Source organism: Conger conger, chromosome 10, assembly GCF_963514075.1.
Source record: "Conger conger chromosome 10, fConCon1.1, whole genome shotgun sequence".
Taxonomy (NCBI): Eukaryota; Metazoa; Chordata; class Actinopteri; order Anguilliformes; family Congridae; genus Conger; species Conger conger.
Window position 1 is genome coordinate 31,234,212 of NC_083769.1, and position 25,796 is coordinate 31,260,007.

The 25,796-nt window shown below is 38.7% G+C and overlaps 1 long non-coding RNA gene across 1 annotated transcript; it reads left to right on the top strand.

The window, feature by feature from the left end:
* Window positions 1-13,608: 13,608 nt before the first annotated feature.
* On the top strand, window positions 13,609-20,282 carry LOC133138254 (uncharacterized). Its single transcript, XR_009709704.1, has 2 exons — window positions 13,609-13,745; window positions 20,226-20,282. It is a non-coding gene; the product is annotated as an uncharacterized LOC133138254 (long non-coding RNA).
* The last annotated feature ends 5,514 nt before the right edge of the window (window positions 20,283-25,796 follow it).

Below are 25,796 nucleotides of genomic sequence, written 5' to 3' on the forward strand. Positions count from 1 at the left end.
AGTACCGAGCAGAATTAATGGTTCCTTCAGTAATGACCAGTCATCCAGGTGCTGAGGCAGCAAAGCATCCCCACAGTCCATTACATGACCAACACCATATGTTCTTACTGTGAAATGCTGTATTTGCTTTCCGATAGATATAATGGGATCTGTGTCATCCAAAAAGTTTCACTTTTGACTCATCTGTCCTTCAAACATTATCCTCAAAGGCTTAGGCATCCAGGTCTTCTTTGCAAATATGAGACGAGCATTGATGTTTCTCTTGGTTAGAAGTGGTTTCCACCTTGCTACTCCCTCATGAATCCCACTTTTGCCCTGTCTCTTATTGTGGAGTGATGAACACTGACCTTAGCTGTGGCTAGAGAGACCTGCATTTCTTTGATGTATTTCTGGGATCTTTTGTCACTTCCTGGATGAGTTATTGTTGCACCTTTGGCTGTCCACTCCTGGGACGATACTCCACTGTTCCAAGTGCGTCCCAGTGCTGTAGAAATGGCTTTGGAGTGACCTAGTCAAGTCTTTACTTGAACCCAATACAGATGTTGTGGCAAGACCTGAAACAAACAGTGATTTGGATGTTTTTTCATTAAATAAATACAATGATTTTTTTTTTTAATGTGTTTTGTGTTTACTCAGGTTGCCTTTGTGTAATATTACATTTTGTCTAAAGACCTCAAACTATTCAGAGTAAGGAAATCAGGAAGGGTAAAATGTATTTTCACGGCACTGTATGTTATATTAAGTGGCTCTTGTCCTAAATTTTTTTTTTAACTTATGTAACATTGATGCTTCAAAATTGGCCACCATCAATTGTATTGTGAGTACTGTCATTACTATTTCTGAAGTAAAGTCTAGTCTAAAACTTCCGTGCAAAAGGTTTCTTCCTCAAGTTGAGTCATGGCTTCCATAGCATTGCATTGGCGGGTGTTTTAAGCTTGCAAATCAGTTTGGAATGTGACAACTGCTATTATGTCAAAAATAAGACAAATAGAAAGCTACTGCGTAAGGAATGGGTTGTGCTAACCTCAAACTCTGATGCCACCATGAGACTGTTTTCAATAGTTTTCAGCATGTCAAAGTCCATGTAGCAATATGACTAGATTTATAAATTGGCAAGATAAAAATACATTTCCATGACTCTTGGAACGTATACTTTGTGGACTAGTGGAAAAAGCAGTTTGGCTTTGTTCATCAGAAATAGGCAATGCTTAATTATGAAAATTTCAAATATGTGTTGTAAAAAATGTCATCCCATTTTGATATAGTTTCCAGACTGACCTGTTTTGATTGGGGGTTCATATGTATGTATTCCTACTCTGATTCAACGGTTCAAGTTGAGGTTTTGCTAAGACTACTTTAGTAGACGACATAAGGAAAAGAAGACCATGTTTAGGCTAAGGTTACATTCAAACTCTTTGTATTCCATAAAACTTCAATATTTTTAAAGGGGGATGGGGATCTCGTTTAAAGCTAGCTATATTGAAGTTGATCCTGGAAAATCCAGTGTCAAAAATAATCGTATTCTTCGGTGTCAATATAGTGTGGCATAAACGACCAAAGCGGCAGCATTTTGTTGCGCTTACAACCATACACCAATAGATGGGGCACTACTCTTCGTTAAATGAAAGCCGTAGCTGTACGAATTTGTTCTCAATAGAAATACATCAATTGAAATGCAAAGGTAGGTAGGTATACGTTGGCATAGAAAACATTGCATTGGTAGGACATAATCATGCCTATAAACCGTGTACAACCGTGTATGTGATGCAGTTAATGGCAAATATTTATGAAGGACAAGTGGATTTGCAAGTGGCCAAACTAGCCTGGTATGGGTGGGCGAATACGCGTGCTGATAATTGCGCGTTTAGAAAGAAACTAGCTATGGCCACTGTAGCATACATTTCTTTAGAACTGCTATTTTCCTTAGTTCTGTAGGCTGCTCCTGAAATGCAGATTAAATGGAAGGCGTTCGCAATTCGTGGCATGAAAACAGCAGTAATATTAACAATGCATATGATTATGATTATGGTTATTTCATCCAGAAAACAGCTTAGCTGATCGGGAAAGTCGTTGCAGTGCTGGGTTGGACGTGTTGGGTAGCTTCCATAAACACGATGTGAAACACACTTGAGAGCTAGTGGGAGCTATTGGGAGCTACTCGAGAGCTATCCGAGGTGCTGACTTTGGTGTACGCAATGGCCTACTGATTATTTTACATGTAAAAAAACAATTCCAGAACTCCATTGTCAAACCAATTGGACATGATTCATGTGATTGTTCGTGTCGAATGGGCGTTAGGCAGTGTCTTGAAATGGTAACATACGAAACTGAGGATGACAAATGATAAATTCCAGGGTGTTGGTTGTCGGGTGTTTGGGCCTTGCGTAAGACGCGGATGTTTTCAAGTGGGTATCTATCACGCCAAGTTGCAAACGGCTGGCACGTGGCATGTAACCTACAACTGGATAATGTGCAAAGTTAGCGTTTGATAATCCTTGCAGTTCCGTTGATGACACTTCAGTGCCTGCTACTGGAAAAGGAAAGTGAACACTCTCCTATTGTTTTGAAGACTAGGTGCTAAGGACTTCCGACATTTGCACTAATGCTGCGTGACATGGCACGCGCCTCCGCGCCAACAGGGATCAGCGCCTTTGACTCTGGGCCATTGGTAAGTAGTGTGATATATTTGGAACAAACTATCGCCCCATTTTCCCTGTTGCATTCAATGCGTATTTCTTGGTCCACAATGGGATTTATTTATTTATTTTTGGCCCGAATTTACTCTTCACGTTAGGCCTGCATTAACACCACAAATATCCAGTTTCATTTTGAAAAAAATCTGTTACGACTACATAGATTATTTTGTAATAATGTAGCGAGCTAATTGGTTAAACTTCCATCACTGGATTAACATGCACATTTAATCTATACCACGCAGCTAAGAATCTAAATATCCATTTTCCGAGGTGATTATTATTGTAGTAGGCTAGGCTTTTTAAAGCAGAACGTAGCCTACTTTCAAGATATACACGGCAGCTACTTACCCCCGGCAGCATCGCCTTGCTGTAGGTCTACCCTTTGTACCCTTGCTTTAATAGCAGTGGTGCGAATCTGAACGAAATTATACACAATGGGAAACTGCGGTATTACAAAGCGCCAAATGGTTCATATATAGGTCTTCTTTTATAGAAGACTGTCATAGGAATATTACAGGGCAATGCTAGAGAGCGAACGTTTGCCAGAGCTATAACATTAGAATTTTGAATGTATGTCAACGTTCATAGTCACACAGCTGGAATTTCCAAAACCTACCATCAATTTTCTAAATATGAGACAAGGGTGTTCTACCAAATGTCATCCTGGTTTACATCGCCTGGATCCTTAGGGTGAATGTTTCAGCGTTATCACATTTATGTCGAATCATTGCAATCAGTTCAAACTGAACGCTTTTGTTGCCGCGATATGTTAAAGCCCTGTTGATGATGAACACATGCGTGGAGTCGCAAGTTATTTGTGCCTTAAGTTAAAACATATTTATTATTTATTATAAAAATAGCTCTATATTAAGACAAGCTACAGTTTAAATATCTCTGAAATAGACATATGCGTTTCACAGAGTGTCAGCAACACATTTTTCCATAATAGTTCCAATTATTTTACACTGTTTATAACTTTCACATAGTCATATGCTACTGAGCTTAACGAAAGCCGATTTCGGTAGCCTGTCCACTGTGTGAAAGAAATCTTATTTTTGTTTGACACTCAAATGTTATCGTGACTATCTCAGGTGTATTACGCAAGTGCAACATCTACGCAACTAAAACGCCTGTTGTAGATTGTATCAATTAACAGCCGTATCAGATTTCAGTTGTTCATTACAAGATAAAACGTAGCCAATCCCATTGTATATCTAGTTGAGCACGAAATGAGTTTATATTCGAAAGGAACTTTGATACAAACCTTGCCCGAACGTCGTAATAGGCACTGTCGATGACTACATAATCTTCGCTCAATAGGCAAATTGTGGCCGTAATACCACGTAGGCCTGCGTACAGTTCTAAAAATAAATAATCTGTCGTGCTATTACAAAGTTCATACAGGCTAAATATAAATTGCCAAATTTATATTAAAAACACATCTAAATTCAGGTAACCTAAGTTGCATAACAGAGTCACACAAACAATGAGGTAATGTGCAAATGTATTTATTTTAGGTTCGTACAATTTATCGCTAATATTTTATAAAACAAAAAAAAATGGACAAGCCGATATAAACTATCGTTCTCGTTCATCGTTCTTTTTTGTCGGTAGTGTTACAACGTGAAGAGGTCATAATCACCAGTCAAATTGTCCAGTCATTGAACAAGCCAATCAAATATCCATAGAGAACAGAACTGTTTTAAACATTATGCTTGACGTTATGGAATAAGTTATTGTTGATCTTAAATAGTCCTGTGTCTTGTTAATCCATGGAAACTAAACTTGACCCATGTATTAGAATGAGGCCTTGAACAAACGATATGCTAATATTTTCTTTCCTCATAACACAATACCAAAGACCTGCTTTGCTATTTTGATATTCCATGAATCCACTTATACTCACATAACCCATTTGACAATCATAGTCAAGTGAGCGCTTGGAAGACTTTAACTGTGTGAAAAAAGACGTTTGCTGATACAACAACAGACGTAACACGTGGTCAGTTGTGTGTTGGCTAAAGAAGGAGGAGCCAAGCCATTTATCACCGTCTGTCTGTCTCTGCCTCTCACTCTCACACATACTCTATCTCACGCGCACCTACTTTCACAATTATTATATTCAAATGTTTATGGCAGTAATCGCACCTAACAGCAATTAATTGTAAATTGACATTTGGTTAAAAACATTGACATGATTCACATAATTTCCCTCACAGTGGTATCGTCTAGAAGCGTTTTATTTTTGTATCGATTTATCTGACTATGTAAGCTGTAGTTGAACCAGGTACGCAGGTAACTGGAGTTTTTTTTTTTACTCGCAGCATATTGGTAGAATCAAACAGAATACAGCAGGAGATCCCCTTTGCCGTAAACATTCTCGTACTTCTACAGCAGCCACAAATGGGCTACTAAGACATGATCTTCAATTAATGGAATTAAATGCCCATCTACCTTCACGCGCAAAAAAAAATAATAATTTGGGGACTTTTGAATGTCATATAGCGCCTTGTACATGTTTATTGATATACTGGTGTACGGTAAATTCCTTAATTTATATTAAATGTATCACCCAGGGCAGCGATTCGATATCGACCTTTAAAGAAACGAACGCATTCCTTGATTGCAATGTGCTGATGTGACTACATGTCTCACATTAGCAATGGTAAATGTAATGAATAACAATTATACAAATTAAACAAACAAGTACTTATATTTGCAAATATTTGAAGTGGTGAATGTAATTCAAATTTAATTACTGTTTTAGCTGTCAACGTCAACGAGTGGTGTCCATAGATGGCGCTGATTCACATAAAAGAAGAATAATGAAAATATGTAGAATATTACCTACACCACATGCATCTCAGTAGCTTACTCTAATTTGGTTAAATTTACTTTAAGGAAAATCATGGGTTTTATCTCAAAATAAAAATACATTTAAATGACCAAAATAGCCTAAATAAATAATCAAAATACATTTCAAAAACGACATGCCTTGGTAAATTCAGCTTAAATTATGTGTTCCTTATTATGTGTATAGGTTTATGCAGCGCTTTTATTGTAGCATTTAATTTATTATATTTAAACAATTCGATTTTACTTTTAATTAAATGTTGTGAATGAATTTTCTGCCTTGCTAATCGGATTTAAGAAGCTGAAAGAGAATCGATTGTATTCCACCGAAATTTAAGAATTAAATAACATTTAATTAGTACGTTTTAAACCGAATTATTTTATACAATATTACCCTCTACACCCGCGTGTCTGTACGTATATATGCTAATTATATTTTACTTGACAGGGTCACTGTACTATGGAATACGTCGGTGCAAGAGAGGCTCTTTGCAATTAACCTCGGAAGCGGCAAGTAATGAGTAGTGATACCAATTCATTTCCGTTTTATTAGAGCAGACAGTATATATTGCATATGGACACTGCAAATAATTGGTGGTGAGCTACTGAATGGAGCCTATTTCGCAGTGGTTAAGACTATAACGAGGCCCAAAATTGATAACTGTTCTGACCCTCCTATCAATTAAATAAATAACAATATTTTAATAAAATCTGACATTCGTCCACTAACTAGATTGAACACCAGAATTATTTAATTATTTTAACATATTATTATTTAGCGTAGGCGACATGGCGCAATGCATTATCTTTCTATCCGCTGATATCAAAGTATTATTAACAGAAAGGCATAGGCCTTAACCCTTGGGTAATGGCAAACTAACAACTCTACAGAAATCCCACCTGTTTAATTCTTCACCCTCACACGCAATGGACTAACGTTAACGATACATTAATTCAAATTAATACAAGAACACCTTTACAATGATACAAAATACCATTTTAACGTGATATCTAGTAAAAGTAAACACCAAATTGTAGCTGTCAGTGAAATTTGCAAGCACACTTATCTCTGCACGAAGACTCACGTTAGGAAAGGCACACAAAGACAGGTTCTGGTGCCTTGGTAATTTACAGTCGTGAACATTAAAATGTTCGTCTGCGTAAGGTAATGGTGCGTAATTTAATCATCCCTCAAAATAGGTTGTTCTTGAGATTCCTCTCTTGGCATTCACCGCGTGCCTTAATTGTATGGACATTAAATCAAGGTCCGCTGTGAACACGCAGAGCGGTAACCCTATGTGACACTCCTGCCCCACCTATGGAAATGAGCACCCCAAGGCACGAGCTGTCAAGCAGGACATTCAAGAGTTGACCGGGAACAGAGCTAGCAGTTAGGTCTTCCCTGAACCTTATCAACTTATGCTGATTTCATAATGGACCCACGTTACCGACGCAGTCCCAATACAATCGAGGTCACCAAGCAATCACCAGTATAGATATGCAAAATTAATAAAGAATTTAGACAAGTTAATTGTAAACATTTCCTAGCATCACAAAGCCCATATTGGCATGCATTATGTCCGTAAACCTTATATATGCACAGGCATACTTGTTACTTGCATAGGCTATACGCCATCGCTATCGCCTATAAACGGACAAAATACACACATAATCTTGAGCATATACAATGCATGAGTCATCGTTTTCCGACACAGTGCAGTAATAACGCTTCTACGAAACCAGTGCACACTAACCCAGAAAAATCCATGGGAACAACTCCTAAACAGAGAGACTAATTATTTCTTTAGTATAACGCTTTGCAGTGCTGTTGCTCTATGGAGGCGTGAGATTTAGGGTTCCAAAGTAGTCTACCCTTGCATCTGTCGCGTTTGATTATTTCCCTCGTTCAAAACGGCTGTTTACAGTCTCCTTTCTTTGTCCTCCATGAAAATTGCCCAGGGTCGCACTCTAAAAACACAGTTTCTCTTCTAAAAATAAAATAACACCACCCATATTTACTATATACCAAAACTATATCTGATCAGAAATGCACCCATTCCATACGAACGAGAATGTCTCCAGCAGTAGAGCTCTGCTACAGCTGCCCCTCTCGTCCATTGCAAACGCCCTCCTGAGGCTCGTCAGAGATGTACGTTTGCTCTCTTTTTGTGTCGTTTTGTTTGCAGGCTATATAACCGTATAGCACGAATGAAAATCAGGCAGTCGATCTTTCGTTATCTTCAGCTATTTCACACACTTTCTTTGGCTCGGAAACGATAGAGCGGAATAACAATGGATCTAGCATTTTTCTCGTCTTCCGCCAAAATTAGGTTGCTTTCATCGACAGACCTCCAGAAACATCCTCTGTGCGCACCGTATTCTTTTCCTTCTACTCTCACTCCGCCGACTTCTATAAGGACTGGGACGTGTCCCTTTCGATTTATCCCTTTTTTATCTTGATCGTCCTAGGCAGCAGTTTTTTGGTCCAGCCCTGGGTTTTTTTCAGCCCCTCTGATCCAGTCTAGCGGATTAGAGCTCCTTCTTCGCATCCCCGACACTCGCAGCCCTTCTGCTGATTGGGTTCAGCACAAGAGGATTACATTGGGACATAATGACGTCATGGCCCGGGCCCAAGTTCTCCCCCATTAACCAAATCCTCATCAGCAAGATGTCCTTGAAACCATGGGATCTGACATTCTGCTGAACGTTGTTTATTATTGCAAAATATTATATACATTTGGTTCTCAGACTCACAGACAATCGCATAGACGATAAATACAAATTTAATTTAATTAACGCAGGTTGTTTTCTAGGTTGCAGATTCGAGAAATTCACCGAATCAACAAATATATTCCACTTTTGTGAGCTATAGAGTGTAAGGTGATATTTACATAGTAGCAATAGACAACTCCCGAAAGTTATCCAAATGGCGTCGGGTTTTAGGACAACGAATTGTTTGCTATTGTTCATGGGATATGCAGTGCATTTAAACGATGACCTTTCAAATAAGCTGCTGGTATAAACTGTTCTGATTAATGTGATACATTCAAATGTAACATTTGAGTATTTATATCTTACTAACAGAAGCAATAAAGCTCTGAAGCCATTGTCAGTAGATATTTTACAATAATATGTTAGTTTTTTATTTTTAATAGACGGCAAGTGACCTCTACTACTTGTCTGCTATAATCATCTATACATTAGTTGCCGATAGGGCGTTAAACAATTCTTGAATAAATGCATTTGCCTTGAGAAACATGAATATAGGCTAAAACATTTTAGAATACGTTATTTGGTAAGTGATTATCCACATGTAATGGTTCTGTGGTATAGTGCTTGTGCTTGGACGCCATTTCTTGACTGATATCTAAGGAGGCGTTCTCATTTCCAATATTGCATGTCATTTCATGTTTCGGTTGTTAAAGACATCCGATCATATTATGAGTAATTTCATTATAAAATATGTACATTTCAAAATCTCCTTCAATACAAGCATACAGGCCCCAATATACCAATATGCTTGACAAGTGTAAAGGTACACGTGGTAATCAAAGGGACGGAAGGGGATTTCATTTTTTATCTAAATGCAAGGGATGCTTAATTGTATTATTGGCCCAACAATGGAAAAACAGACCAATTTATTTTCTAAGAAGCAGACTACTAACATTATGGTCATTTATGTTAACCAAAAATATCTTAATTCATAGTGTCCGTTTTGACATGTGGAGCTGCCTGTGTGGTATTTTGGTGTTCTCAGTTTGTGTATTTCTCGTCATCATTTATAAGGGCGATTAGCTATTCTGCACGCTTTTCTTTACACAGTAGCCTATATTTCCCTGTCCATGTTATTGAAAACAATTATTATTTTATAATAATTTATATATCCAACTGTTAATTTAAGAATAGGCTATTAACTAGGCTATATATAGGTTGCATCACCCTTGTTCCTGCACCCCATACTGCGCGCGCGCGAACACGCGCACAGTCACACACACTCACTGACATCCACCTCAGTCATATCTGTATAGATCCAAACTCGGCTAAGATTACTTCAGGGAACTCTGGCGAACCCTTATCAGGACATGCAGCCTACATAATCAAACGTTTCAATACCTTCACATTGCTTTTTCTCATAATGGGGTGCGCTAAACGATCATTTTGGCACTTTTGAATCTTATGCATACGCTTTGGTAGACTATTTTATGATCAGATCTGAAGAACGACGAATAACTGAAGAATAGCATTGGTGCAAATGGTGTTTTATTGTGTTTCAGCTATAAACCGTCAATAATAATTGATATTATGCACACACACACACACACACACACACACACACACACACACACACACACACACACACACACACACTCAGCCATAGGGTATCGATGAATTTCAATAAATGCATACCATTATGAACCACGACAATTTATTTATCCAGAAAATACAGGCGCATATAGAATGTCAAACGATCTAGTTTGCATGTACGAGTAATAGCAATAAATACAACTACTGACGTGAATTTAATGTTATATCATTTAAAACCGCGTTATCCTTCTTTCTAACAATACACATCATTCACATTTTAATTTTATATTGCACTGAAATAAATCCCCCAGTACCATATCGATTGGTGTCCCGGAAGAAAATGTCTCTTGATTTTCAAATGTACCCCCAACCCCCCCGCCCCCTCCTCCCCAAACCTACCACCCGCTGTTGATTGAACAAAGCGATGAATTGTAGGCTATAGCAGTCTTTGAATAGAGACTCGCGTTTATTTTTATTTTTCCTTCCAAACGAGGTTCGCGAATGTTTTCTTTGTATGATGTAGCTTTGTTATTTTGGGCTGTTATTTCTTTAGTATTATAACCGAAATACAGACTATAACGTAATCTGTCAAGAAGCGCGCGAAAGCGCGCATTTTCACACTGAGATCCACAGTCGTTCTAATGTTAAGGTGTTTTTAAACAGTTCTTTTAAATCCCATATTATGTATCGTCCCTTAACAAAGCTATTCAATACGTCCCATGAAAGGCACAGATCATAATATTTAAATTAGAAATATAATCCTAAAACTAGAACACCAATGTCTGAGGTGAAGGAATTACGTGCAAACCTGCAAAAAGAAACTACTCGTTTTCTTACACACACATGGTACTTTGATGATTTCTTCCCCCACCCATCGTGGCTCCTGGACGGTCTTCCATTGATACGGAAACGCACTAACATTATCGCCATCAATAAAATACCACTGTGGTATTTTAATATATAAAGAAAGACACATGCCGTAAAAAATGCTAAGAGATAGGGAGCACAAAACGCAGACCGAGTTTACTCTCTGTTGCTTGGCTGAGCGGCCTCCACAACTTAAACTGAATGAAGGAGGAGCTGTCCCGTTGCATTACAATGACATTCAGCCCTATTCATTCAGTTTCTGTCTAACGGTCTTTGGGTAGCAAATCCACCCCATCAGGGGGTCGTAGCCCTCTCATTACGCCCCCAATCCCAACACGCAGTCACTACAATAGCCACAACAATGAGGGGGTAGAGTTAGCTTCAGTTATGCAAGGTTCAAATTTGAATTCTGTGGTTTAGCAGTAAAATGTGTACGTATATTTAAGTTAGCACATCGCCTAAGTGTTTTGTCCTTTAGCCCGGCAACAATGCCTTGGGATTGTGGTAAAATGAGAGGCGAAAGATATTATACTTTCAGCGATGCATCACTCTCATGTGTTAACTATTATGATGCAAGTGTAGAGCGGATAGTGCGGTTTGTGGGTGTTCTTTTTTTTGTAATTGATCGTGTTTGTAATCTTAACTCAGTTCACAAAGAGAGGGCCCATCGTGGCATTCCAAAATATTTCGTGTTTACGTATTAATTCGATTTCAAAGGAATGCGTTTCACCACGTTGCAAGTTCTTTCAATGCTTGTAGTGGTGAACGGTCTTTAAAATGACCTCAAATTTAATTATATGTGGGCGCTCAGATCGACCTATCATACCAGGCCAACTAACCAAACTCTCGTGCGCTTACATTACACCTGCTTTGGAGGCCATGCCATGTGCTGGTCGCACATGATTATTAAAGCCCAGCGTGTAGTTGTGGAGACCTCATTCTGTATGCGCTAAACTTGGCAAACAAACTCCACCAAGTTGAGTTACCATGTTGAAATTATGAAAGTGTCTTGTGTTGGGATAAAACTTTTTTTCTCATTTTGTATTATGACGTGTGAGCATTCTCTCCCAATATACATAAATGAAAGGATTTTGATTAAAAAAAATTTCTGATTAAAAACGTTGTAATACTGCTTTCACAAATAGTTGACGCTATATAGGTCTATCATGTATGTATGTATATATAGGATACAGAAGATAACCTGTATAGGCTAATGTGCCAATTCAGAGGGAAAGGAACGCTTTGCTTTGTTTACTTCATTTCAAACAGCTCTCCATTTGAAATATTGCATCACGTTTTAGTAACACCAGAATTGGGAACAGGTTCTTCAAATATATTTTTGAAATAAATGATTTCTATGAGATCATACCACCGCAGCAATGCGCATACTGCAGTACTGTAGGGCGGGGTGGTGGGGTAGTGGTGGATGTTGGGGTAAAAGAAGCCTTGCTGTCTACAACTTCCTTATAATTCCTATGGTTTCAATAGACGTTGCATTTGCGACAGGGATGCGTTAATTTACATGGATGGATACATGCATAAATGACATATTTGAACTTATAAACGGTGGATAAGGTTCGAACGTCTTTACGCATCTACCTCATTATTAAGATTTCAGGAAAGTAATAATAATAATAATAATAATAATAATAATAATAATAATAATAATAATACTTTTTCTACTACTACTACTACTACTACTACTGATTATGATAATAATAATAATAATAATAATAATAATAATAATAATAATAATAATAATATTATTATTATTGTTATTATTATCATTGTTGTTGTTGTTGTTCATGACGGTGATCATGATCCTGACCTTGACGATGATAGCTAATGATAATTATATTATAACTTAATTAACTGGTAATATGTTTGGTTAGGTATCTTATTTCTAACGTTGGCATTTTATAAAGGAAGAAAAAAGCAGATATGAAATGCCAATACCACGTTAAAACTGTTATGAAGGTTACTTGATCCCCGAGTGGTTGTTTCCCAGGGAAATCATACCGATTTCTGAATTGATGTTGAAGGCCTAGATAGGCGCAGCTGGGTGCTTTACTTATGGGACTATTCAACCAGAGAGGGAAAAGGTCAGCTCTGTGCCCTACTGGGTAGGGTGCGTCTCATAACCAATACACTATACATGACCACGTTAAACTGTCATTAATGTTGTGATGTGTTATATTACAAGCGTGCTCATTTGCTATGCGTGCAAGAATGCATATATTTACTTGTGCGAATGTGTGCACGCGCGCCTGATTTTTGTTACTGTTATGATACAGCAATTGAATAATTTACGAAACTGTTCTGTTTGTTTCGTTGGAATTGCATTCATAAACACTTTGAGGACGTTACAATAATTTAAAAATATAGGCTACTTCTGGTCAACTAAAAATAATCATTTTCCTTTTCCCTGTGAAAACAATACACTGGCTACCCAAAATGCTGTTTCTCGTCTGTTTTTTATGTACTTACTTGGAGAGGCATATAGAAGGGTATAATTTTGCAAACATCTTCTAACAGCAGAACTAGAAGGACCCTCAAGTATTGTGTACGGAAATAAAGAGAAACACCTTCACAAAGGAATCTATTGTTCGCTACGAACAATTCGAGGGGCCTGGTAAGCTGTCTTCCACAATCACGATGGTGGGCGATGATTTGAATGCAAGGGGCCCACACTTTCACATCTGAACAAAAAACAAAATGGTAATCAGCGAGTGAATAAACACTTGGTCAAACCAGCGCGCAAGCACTAACGGGGCTTCTCACCCCATAGGCACCCCCACCCCCCCCCCCCCCTAAAAAAAGAAAGAAAAAAGCTCCAGCTGACTCTCTCGGACAATCGACATTCCCCTAGAAAAGTTTTATCGTCAAAGTTTAAGTTAGTGGTGATTACCCGTGTAACCTGCATGTAGAACTTGCTGTGGTTTTTGTCATTGTATTCTTAACAGGAGTTCTGACATTTTTTTCAGATATTTGGAATAATAACGGAATAAGACGATGAAACCACAGGTAAGTTTGATTTAGTCGGTTTGGTTGAAACACTGATTAATAAAATAAAACTAGTTTACCTCCACCTAAATTTATGCAGGCTGGTTTCCAAACGGTGGATTTAAAACTCTGCATTTAAGATTATGCCACAGTTAAATAGACCTGCATTCATGATACTGTATAAATTTGAGTGATTGTTACCATTTTTTTAACGATTGCTCTGTAGCTCTACTTTGTTGATTTAGGGCATAGTTCTGCCACACGTACTGTAAAATAAGCATGTTACAAATTATTTTCATACAAGTCATTTTCTAATGGCGGATTATCTTTTAACTGCAGTTGCATGCGTTTGATATTATTATTATTATTATTATTATTATTATTATTATTATTATTATTATTATTATTATGATTATTATTATTATTATTATTATTATTATTAATCTTTTTCCGGTTGTATAATTTCTTTTGACAAATGTGTAACAATGGATTATTATTATTTTTTGTTTTCCTCTAAAGTGTTATTCCAATATGTACATGTCACAAGTGTACAGGGTCATATTCAAGTATTTCGATTTTCGAAGCTCATAATCGTGCATAATCATTGCGTAAAATATTGTCATAATTTTGCATTCACATATTCCTCACTATTTAAGCATGAACCTAATGTGATGAGAGACAGAGATGCAAAACAGGTGGTGGTGTAAAATATCAAAATAAGAGTTTGTAGAAAATTTTAAAAGTCAATCTGTATAAGTTATTACTAGATATTACATTCTACCTCATAGAAAATGTATTTCAAGTATTTCTTGAAATATTTTAGTCTGGAAGCTGAATCAGTTTGAGTTGTGTAACTGGGTGGGAATGTGTGTGTGTCTATGTGTGTGTGTGTGTGTGTGTGTGTGTGTGTGTGTGTGTGTGTGTACATGCACACAAATATGTGCACTAGCATGCTTCAAGGTGTCTTCATCTGCTCACAAATAGAAAGCATCTTTCCAACCAGAATGCTCCAACTGTCTTGCTTACTGAAATTAGATTTTCTAGCTGGCAACCCAGTCAAAGCTACACTGTTCCCAGGCAATGTGGTCATAGGCATTGCACAGGTGTAGTGTTACAAATGATGCCTGTGTGGACAAAGGCTGAAAAGAAGTATGCAAGGAAAGGTTATGTAAACCGAAAATACTATTGCCATCTTACCATTACATCTTGTTTCTATTGCAAAGCAATTGTACAAGGTAGATGGACTGCTCGTGTTGGACTGTATGGCCCTCCTTCTCAAAATAAATTAGGCCTACACATAACAGTGTCAGAAATAATGCTGGCAAGAAAATACTGGGGCAAATATGTCCTTTGCCTTGAAAGGAATAATGTAATAAATAATTGTCTGTGGTAATATACACACAATTTCGCCATCCATTAAGAGGGGTTCTGAAACAATAACCATTGGTTTAACATGTTGAGATAACTAGTAGACCTCTTAGTCTGTTAGACAAGGCTATCTGTCTGTTTTTGGTAAACCACTGTCACCAATATTGTGCACCATTATTGCTTAATCAGCATCCTCATAATATATTTTATATAGATTCTGTGGTGTGGAGCTCTTACTCAATTGAAAAGTTTTTGGTTATTTCACTCCACAAGAAGCATTGTATTTTCATGTGATGATTTCCATGGGTAGAGATCAGACTAGCTTGGGTCTGACGACAACAATGTTATGTGTGTATGTCCTGAAATTATTTGCAGGGTGCATTAGAGAACTATCCATTTTGCTGTATGTGGGGCATTTAGCATTGTCATTCATTTAAGAGTGATTTTTTCCCTGTGAAAGCTTTGATGCAGTAGCACAAAAATGTGGTAAATACAAATACATTTGACCAAGGAGGAATGTACATTACCAGTGGTTTACAAAAATTGACCAGGGACTGCTGGTTGTGATTGCTCTGCATACTATTTTTAGGAGCGTTTTATATGTCATATGCATGGATTTTGTCCCAGCGTATGTTTACACGAGCTTGTATTGCAAATGCTTTAGATATCACTATCTTTGGGCTAAATGTGACTTACTAACCTATTTCAACAGTTAGTGCTAATGCTAGGTCTACAGCACTGCCACACATATGTCAGGATCAATTTGTATTGATCAATTTGCAACATGGCTCCACTAAAACATAGGACTTGTGTGTGTGTGTGTGTGTGTGTGTGTGTGTGTGTATGTGTGTGTGTGCGTGCCTGTATGTGTGTTTGGGTGTGCATCTGCTTGGATATGGGTGTGTGCACTCTGTGTTTGTTTGTGTATGTGGGTGTGTGTGTGTGTGTGTGTGTGTGTGTGTGTGTGTGTGTGTGCACATGCTGTGTATGCATGTGCACATGTTTGTGTATGTGCGATTGTATGTGTGTGCGCATATACATGAGTGCAAGAAAGTGACAGCTCAGGTCAGCATGTCGCTTGGTTTATGTTTGTGGCTTACTTTAGACATTTTACAAGAGGTAACTTGATACACGAGGCTTCAGAATTAACATTGTAGTAAACATCTCAATGCTGTAGATATTCACTTATTTATTCAAACAATATTGTGATATTTTTGAATATTGATACATTTGAAAACAAGCATCACTAAATGTATTTGATAACATAAATTGAAAATTTGACCATCTTTCAAGCCTCTGCTTCTCTCCTGACTCCAATATGAGAGGGCTTTTGTCAAATCTGTTTTGTGGCAATGGAAATTATAACTTTTAATTAATTGATTGATGAGCATTGATTATGAAATTAATAAGGGAGCTCTACTGAACCCACTCTGTAAACATAATCATAAGTTGCAATGTGGATTTCTGAGTGTGTTCTGCCTGTAATATATGCCTGTACTGTGCGTCTTCTTCAATTCACTCTTATGGAAAACTGTTATGGTCTAAATAAATATATATTTTTAAAAAGATGCCACCATCTGTAAAGAAAAACATAGCTAAATGCATTCTAACACCACAGGACTTGTGAAAGAATAGAGAATTAATAGGAGTAGAAAAATCAGTGGCTAGGCACAGAAAAACAAGGTAATTCTGTATCCAGTTGGAAAAAAAAAATCTACATTTGTCTTCCCTGCAAAGATGTGTGCTGCTTTGGATGGCTAATTACCTTTAAGGGACTCCCATTTTACTTACAAGTGAAGAACACTCACTCTGATTTCTGTAGATTTCCAAGCAGTGTCAGCTCATTAGAAAAAGAACAATGCAGTCGCAATGAATAATTTATCAGGAGCCCTTTTCCTCTGTTAAACATACCTTTTTAATGCCAAGGTTTGTGTCAAGAGGAAGATGATACAAGCACATACACAAAGCAGGCCATATTTTAGATCCAGCCCTGCTATAAGGGTAACAAAGAATGCAGGTGATAAGGTTCACATAGACTACTTTACAAGAACCATTTAGTCACACAAGTACATGCACACATACAAGCATGTACATACTTATGAACCCATATACAAGCACACACACACACACAAATGCACACACGCATGCACACATAAAAACATGTGCATACATATGAACCCATATACCATCACACACACATGAGCACACACACATACACACATATGCACACATAAAAACATGTACTTATATATGAACCCATATACCAGCATGCACACTCAAGCCCACAAGCACATAAGCGCACACACACACGCACATATAAAAACTTGTACATACATATGAGCCCATATACCAGCACACACACACACACACACACGCACACACACACACACATGCATGCAGCCTTTTTTCTATGGGTCTCCTCTGTTTAAAACAGACCATGTTTCCCAAGCGGAAGATGCTCTCTGACTCTCCTCCATGCATTTCATTATGGGAGCTTCCATCTTTACAGCACAGTTAGCGGTGTTTGCGCGTTAACGCAGCAATTAACCCCGGGCCCTGCCAAGCGTCATTAGGAGAGCTTGAATGACCGGAGAATTAACCTGCAGCGAGGAGAAAAGAGAGGAGGGTCACATCCCTGAAACAAGGGAGCGATCCGTCTTGAAGCGCCTCATTATTCACCAGGTCTGTTATGTTATGGAGAAACAGATTGCGCAGGGGCACACAAAGCGATGTGGTGCTTGTTCTTCGGTCCCTGTGACCTTTGGGGTTCCCTGGATTAGACAGTGGTGGGTATTCCAAAAACACATTTTTTATATGACATATAAAGATATATAAAGATTTGTTCTCTCTAAACCCTGGAGTAGGATCAGTCTGTGATATAATGCACTGGGAACAACTGAAGCAAATGGAGTCTTTTCTCTTATGGGCTGCTGATGAATTGCATTGTTGGCTGCATTTATCTGCTTAGCAGATGCCCTTGTCCGTTGCAGCCACTATGGAGGTGTCTACATTTTCCAGGTTTTTCTCCCGCCCACTGGGCCATGCTTACACTGCAGCATCCCATTTAGGAATTGGAGTCCAGATTCTGGTGTCCAAGGGCACTGCCTCACCCCACTGTTTACACTGTTACTGCATGTATACTGTATATTTAGAATTAGCTTTTAGAATTCCTCTAGGGCCTTAGGATTGGGTTGAGGCTGGTGCAGAACTTTTAGCTCCGGCAGAATATAAAAAAGAAAAACCAAAGTTATGGTGGCATGCATTTTCTTGTTTATATGGAAACCTTTTTATTTTTGGCTTTGTTTGTTTGTTGTTTATCAGGTTTAAAGGTTGTGTAAATGAGCCAAACTATATTCATGGTGTCTTCTGTGGTTAAAAGCCTGTACCGTCCAGCCCCCTCCCCCCAACCCACCCCTCATTGTTGGAGAGAATATTTGCTTGTGTGTGAAATGTAGTATCTGCAGTCTCTCTTATCACTATAAACCACAGGAAACTGAATTTTTGTTGTCAGGATACGTATGCAAATGGTGAAATGGAGCAATCATCTGCAGCTTATCGCTTAAAGTATGTCTTTACAATGATGTTTTATGAAAACATTTTATATGCTCAGAGATAAGATTCTCAGAGTTGTAATGATTTGCATGTAAATGATTTACATAAAGGATCTGCATTGGTTCTGTTCTTGAAAGTCAAAATGGTAGACCCACAAGTGATAACAGTGGTGGAGAAAAATATGAGCACAGTCCTTGCAAGATGTGAGTGATGTTGCATGATCTTAAGTGAAAGGCATTGATATAACTAAAGGTGGTGTTTGGACTTTAAATGAACTGCTCTAAAGTTGTTAATTTGCACATTGTTCATTGAAGGTATCAAACCATTCAATATGTTTACAGGGATAAAAATGGGATGATTTTCCTCCTTTGCTGTGTACTGAAATTTCAACATTGTTTCAGGGCTTCTGTGTTTGTTGTGAAGAGATCTGACTGTGTTTTTATTTCTTTCTTTGCCCATACTCTGACACAAACGTGTAGAAGTGTACTTTGCCAAGGCATTGTGCATTGACTGTGAGCCACTGTCTATAGCTGGAAGTTCACTGAAATTAAAAATGTTACATTTAAACATGAACCTACTAGTAATATATAGCTATATAATGCACCATTATGTTACATATACATATACATGTATACATATATATATATATATATATATATATATATATAGGAGATACTGTAAAGATGAGTAAATCTATAGATTTCTTGGTGATATTTTCCTTATTTAGCAGATTTGGTGCTTGACCCTTTTCACTCTAAATTTGAATAGACCTATTCTGTTGAAATTTCATTTAATAGTGCTGCTGGATTTAAGTCCCTCCAGATGATTAGACAATAACTTTAATATTTTGTAACCCTTCCCCCCTAAACTAATTCTATAGAAAGCCATTTGACTGGCTGTCGTTCAGTAGCTTTGCATACAGCTGTGTTAACAGTTGGCGTGAGGCTGGCCTGTCGTGTCTGATCTAGCAGCCCAGCATCTGAGGTAATAGCATTTGAGCTCTCTGTGCACACGGTTTGCTGACTGGCAAATTTGGGGGATGGCTTTATAATGCTGGGCTTTACTGAGCCAGAAAATTTGGTATCTAGAAGCGGTATGAAAGGTTACCATTCAAAACCAACGTGCAAGATCCACCATGGAGAGAAATCACAGAGTGCTGTCTTTCTGACAAAAGGCGAAAATCTTTCCCTGTACCATACAAATCACAATCTTAGCCAAACTGTTATGGCCCCATGTGATTTTATTTTTGTATTTAGTGAAATTAAAAACAATAAATGAACAGTTTCAAGCTAAGCTGCAGCTAGTCAACTAAACTACATGGAAAACAAAATAGTCATGTCCTACAAACATTTACAGAGAACAACTCAAAAGTCAAATCAATGGGCCTGTCTAAACATATGATTATACAATATATTAGTAGCTATATTAATATGTCACTGGTCGACCAACAGCATTTATTTAGTTATTTATTTTGGGGAATGATACATGATAAAATAACAGTGCTGTTAAAAATGTATTATTTGTAAACATCTGTTGAAATATTTTGGCAAAGTGTTTATTCCTGACTCTGGTTCCTCTCAGATGGATAGCAGAGACAGATGGTGCGGAAGAGAAGATGAAGACTGAAAATTCAGAGAGGTACAGCCTAGCCGTGACGTTCTGTTACACTTGATGGCTAATTTGAGAAATTAAATGAAATAACACATTTAAGACATTCATTTATTCACAATCACCACCAACAAAATAGATTATGAAGATTATTGCCGACTGTAAAACTACCTCAGATTCTAGGTGATTTTAATTTTTTTTTATTTTGATTTGTGGCTTCCTTCTGATTTACTACAGAAAGTATCCACAGAACATGATTTATCTTGAGAATTCAATGGGGGAAAAAAGTTGCTGTTGACTAAAAATTAAGCTTAAGGTAAGGCGTTTCATTAATTTTTCATTACATCTTGAGTGTGCTGACATGACTCACCAAAACATGCAGATGACAAAACCCCTCATGTGAATTTTGTATCTGGAACTGTGTAAAGACTAATCTAAAATTGCCTCCTGAACAAATTTACTGTCTAAACGGACAGTAAGAAATGCTAAATTATGTTCACCCTACCTCAGAGAAAGCATTTGAAATTTGCAGCATCACAATATATTAGTTTCCTCAGTCAGAGGATCTGTGCCACTCATTTCATTGTGCTGCGTTCCATCAATTTCATTTCCCTCCTGTGAGTGTCATTTCTCTCATTTCAGTCTTCACAGAAAATGTGTTAGCTTTTCTTTTTTAAGTCTTTCTCCAGTTTACTGAGGGCACTGCTGAGTCATGTTGCATAGGACGCTAGTTATGTGCATTTTGGTACTGGTTAGTTTTATCACACTTCGCTCAGCTTTAATGTTGTTGCTGCTGAAAGGAGAATAGCAGAGATCAAAGCATGATCTCAATCACATCCAGTTTGCTTGTTACTTTCCCTGCGTACCAATGAGCAGTTCTCCACTAGCCATATGCAGACTCAGTGTGATTAATAAAATGCACAGTGGCCTCAGACCTCAGGGTCATGTGCTGTTGTCCTGGGTGGGGCCTTTCTCTTGTCTCCTTACCATATGCAGTACAATAACACCTTGAGGGAAGATATATGCAAAACAGTTTAGGCCTCACTTCTATAACTGGGTTTCTGAGAGTTCAGAATATTGAGCATCCAGAAATCATCCTAGATGTGGGATTGAGATAATATTACAAATTAAAATGCTGTTGATATTGTACAGCTTTAAGGCATGTTCCTAGTTTACTATTTCACCCAATCACATGGGCGGGAATGTTCCATTAGTGTATTTGGATTGGAAAATGTGCTCTGCTGTAAGTCTGCTATAAAACCTCACCTCAGGAGTTTTCATGTTTCTTAAGTGTATTTGAGTTTGTTGATGCAGTCTAGAAAATCTCCCTTTGAGCATCTCTATAAGATCAATGAAACTCACATATGCTGAATATTCAAATATATATAAATATGGATAGTATCAGCTCACAGATTCACTGGATCTAAAGGTATAGTTATATATTGCTTTTAATGCATGAATGTAACATAGCTATCCTTGGAACCCAGAACTTTGCAGTATAGATGAAATGTTTTTGATCTCAGAAGAGGCTAGAATTTTATTATACCTGTGCTTGCTTTGGTCTTTGTTGAATGCTCCTGAGATGGCTTGAAATACTTCTACAGACTCCCATAAGGAGATTAGAAATGATTGGTTTTATTGACTGGCACTTGGGTGTTTATCAGGCCACTGCGAGAGGACTCTTTTGTCTAACCTTTATTACTGCTGCCGGCTGAGAGAGAGCAGCTCCAGATATGAATTTGATATGACAATAAAGGGCCAATTATGTACATACAAGGCTCCATGCTCTTCTTTTCATATTTGTAATTAAAAAAAGAAAATAGCGGCCCGGCTTTGCATGGGAAAAATCAGCTGTGATAACAGAAAGGCTGGTTATTTGATTTTATTTGTTGTGTGGAACTGTGAAATTAATGGTACAGTGTAATTGTGAGCAGTTCACCCTCCTTTTCAACAAACTGTGAGAGAAGAATAGGGGTGGCCCTTTAATTGTTTTGAACATGACCAGTTCCGTTACCTTTTGAACCAGCTGTTTGGAGCCATTTTCTGAGGTGATATGCCAGTATTCATACTCCAGAGTCCCTCCCTGTCTTTTTCTTCTGGAGTTCCATTATACCTGAGCACAATGCACAGCCAGATTGTGGAAGTAGAATTGTTTTTTTTTGTGATGAAAACGTGTGAAAATGCAGCTTAGTCATGCCCTCAAAGTTCAGCTTTGGCTGCCGTACTTGCGCAGTGCCATGGCAGTGTTTAACACAGTCAATGAAATGTTGTAATGACTGGCCACTCTCACCCCTAAAACCAGCATCATTGTTCCACCAAATACATTAACAGCCTGCCATGACTTGCACTCTCCCTTTTTTCTTAAGTTGTTTGTTTTTTCCCTTCCTGGTTAAATGAAACGGACAGAAGCTGCAGCAGGCCAGGAGAGACTTGAGCTGCGATGTTGTGGTTATAAAGGTGAAGACCGGGCGGCAGGAGGAGGTGATATTTGGCAAGATCGGTTCATAAATAGATTTTTTTTTTCACTGTGAAGGTGCTAAATTATTCCAGGCTATTATACCCAATTAATGCCTCCTTGCAGTGTTTTATTGTGCTATAAACTGGTATTGCCTGTGGTTCAGTAACCAAACACAATGAGTCACAATGCAGGCTGCTCCACAAGCTGGCGGTAGATCAGGGGGAGAGAGAATTGGCCACAGCCCACAGGAGCAGGCCCTTTCTAAATCAGTTAGTTTTGGAGTAGATCCTAGTTGGATCTTTAAAAGTGTCCATTATAGGCTTGTTAAAGCTTCAGCAGAGGGGGTAGTATGAACCTAACTTTTTTCCCTTTGGTCTCTCTCTCTCTCTCTCCCTCTCCCTCTCTCTCTCTCTCTCTCTCTCTCTCTCTCTCTCTCACACACACACACACACACACACGCACTGCTACCCCACTCTCTGTCTTGTGGGGTAGTACTGCTCTTTATTTAGCTTGATAGTTCATTGGCTGAATATTTTGCCTGCTTGGAAGTATAGAGAATGGCTGTGTGAGTATGTGTGCATGCATTTCTGTGTGTGTGTGTGTGTGTGTGTGTGTGTGTGTGTGCACATATATTGGTGACAGTTTGGGTCCCATTCAGATTAATCCTTCGTTTTTGTGCACTGTCCTCTGCTTCTTGGCTGAGTTCGCTGAATTGTGTAAGGTTGAGGACGGAGTGTCACTGTGGGATGAGCATTGCCTGCCAGTATCTCAGTCATCCCGGCGAACTTCAAAAGAAACCTCTGCTGAATAGTGAGCTTCAGTGTAGCAGTGCCTAAGGTTCAACATTCATGGCTGACATCGGGTTTTAATCCCAGTTTTCTACTGGTGCTGTGCCTTGATGAATATCATTACATCTTCAGTACCATAACATGTGAAGAATGTGCTGGAACTATGGGACTTGCATCTTACTTTGGATAAGCAACTGGACTGAACAGATCGTACAGTTTGTTGTTCATTGCTTCAGCTCATCCTTAGTCAGTAGCTTTCCTCTGATCTCCATGTCGCCTTATGGGTGCCGACTCCTGAGATGCAAGTTAATGGTTTCCCTCATTACCGATTTCTTGTCAGGAAGGCGCTGTGAGGAGACGGCCTGTCTCCCTGGAAACCTCTCCCAGGATCCTCTACATCTTAGATATGTGCGGTTTTATGTGCAGAGTGAAGGCTCAATGCATTGGTCGGGCTGATGGGGAAACGGTCAGTTGATTCTTCAAGGATTGTGAACCGAACTGAGCTTTCTTTGAACTTTGACTACCAGGAGAACCCCCTCTGCTCTCTCTGGAACCGCTAATGTAGAAAAACATTTCGCTGGCCCACTCCGTTCAGGCTGCGTTGCATTGTGGGCTGGGAAGCATCACTGCGGCCCAGCATTACCATGTGACCTGATGTGTGAAGCGCTCTGAGCCCCAGAATAAGGGACGGAGCCGTCCCACTCCCAGAGCACACCCCATGGCCAGACCACGTGCCGCACGCTCACTTTGCCCAGGAACACGCAGTCGCAGTCCCTGCTCCACGGCTACAGTGCCTGTAGTGCCAAAATCAATACTGCATCGCTTTCTTTTGTGACAAACACGCCATTTCACATGTGTCCTGCTCGGAATATATGTGAATCAGAACAGGGAAGTTGCATTAAAAATTAATACTGCTGCAAATGTGCTATTGATTTTTATTTTCATATTTATTATCATTATTATTATTATTATTAGTAGTAGTAGTAGTAATAGTAGTAGTATGGATGGCTGAAGGAATCTGCTTAGTGGTCGCGACCACCACCAAAGGAAACAGAGCTTTTAAATCCCCCATGAGCCAAGAACCATTCCTTTGCTTAAATTGGCTTCCCACAAGAAATGTTTGCCTGTGTAATAGATTTTGATTGAAATATATTTACAAAAATAGATTGGTCGTCACATGACCTCTCAAGACGTCTGTGGAGGCGGTAATCCGTCTCTCCCTCAGGGGTTTGAGTTGCAGGATCTATACTGCAAATTTGTTTGATCTGATAAGCATAGATTCAATCAGAGTAGTGAATACATGTTCATAATTAGCATTAGCGATGAATATATTTTTCTGAAAGATCCAGCACATTAGGAGCTTCCAGTTCATATTAACTGTAATATTGTATTTAGTGCATGAACGTGCATTTGCACACGTGCTTTAGGAGATGCTGTGGTCACTCTGATTCATCATGTCTGCACCCCGAGCATGCCTGATGCAGTCCACTTCACAATGACATGCCGCCCCCATGCACAGCTTGTCCCATCAAATCAGCCACATCCTCACTAAATTGTCCCACGGAAAAAAACTCTGTGGGCTTTTTTTCTCCAGGTTCCCCAGTCAAATTAATTTAATCAGATCATCTTAAAATCACATAGATAGCACACACACACACACTCACACAGAGGCACATGCACACACACACACACACACACACACACACACACACACACACACACACATACACAGACGCACATGCACACAGACACACACAGTCACACAGAGGCACATGCATACGCATACACACACACCCATACACAGACACACATGCACACGCACACACACACACACACACACACAGACACACGCACACACACACAGACACACACATACACACACAGACGCACATGCACACACACACACAGACACACACACACCCTGATTGTGCAATGGGTAGAAAGAGAATGGCCACCCCCACCCCTCTTCCCTCGCAACATTGAGGCCTTTGTGTTGGCTGAACCTCTGGGTCAATTACAATATGTCTTGTACTGCAAACAGGCCTGAAACAAAAACTGACTTTTATTTACTTATTACTTATTTGCCTAACCTTTATTCATTTTATAGTACTGTATTGTGTGTGTGTGTGTGTGTGTGTGTGTGTGCGCGTGTGTGCACATGCAAGTGTTCATCCCGCATCTGCACATGCGATCATATCAGATACAGGAGTGGGATGTATATTTCTTGAATACAGGCTATTCTTGTTTAAACATAATACATAGATGTTTTAAGGTTGTCAGAAAAATTAGCTAGTTTTG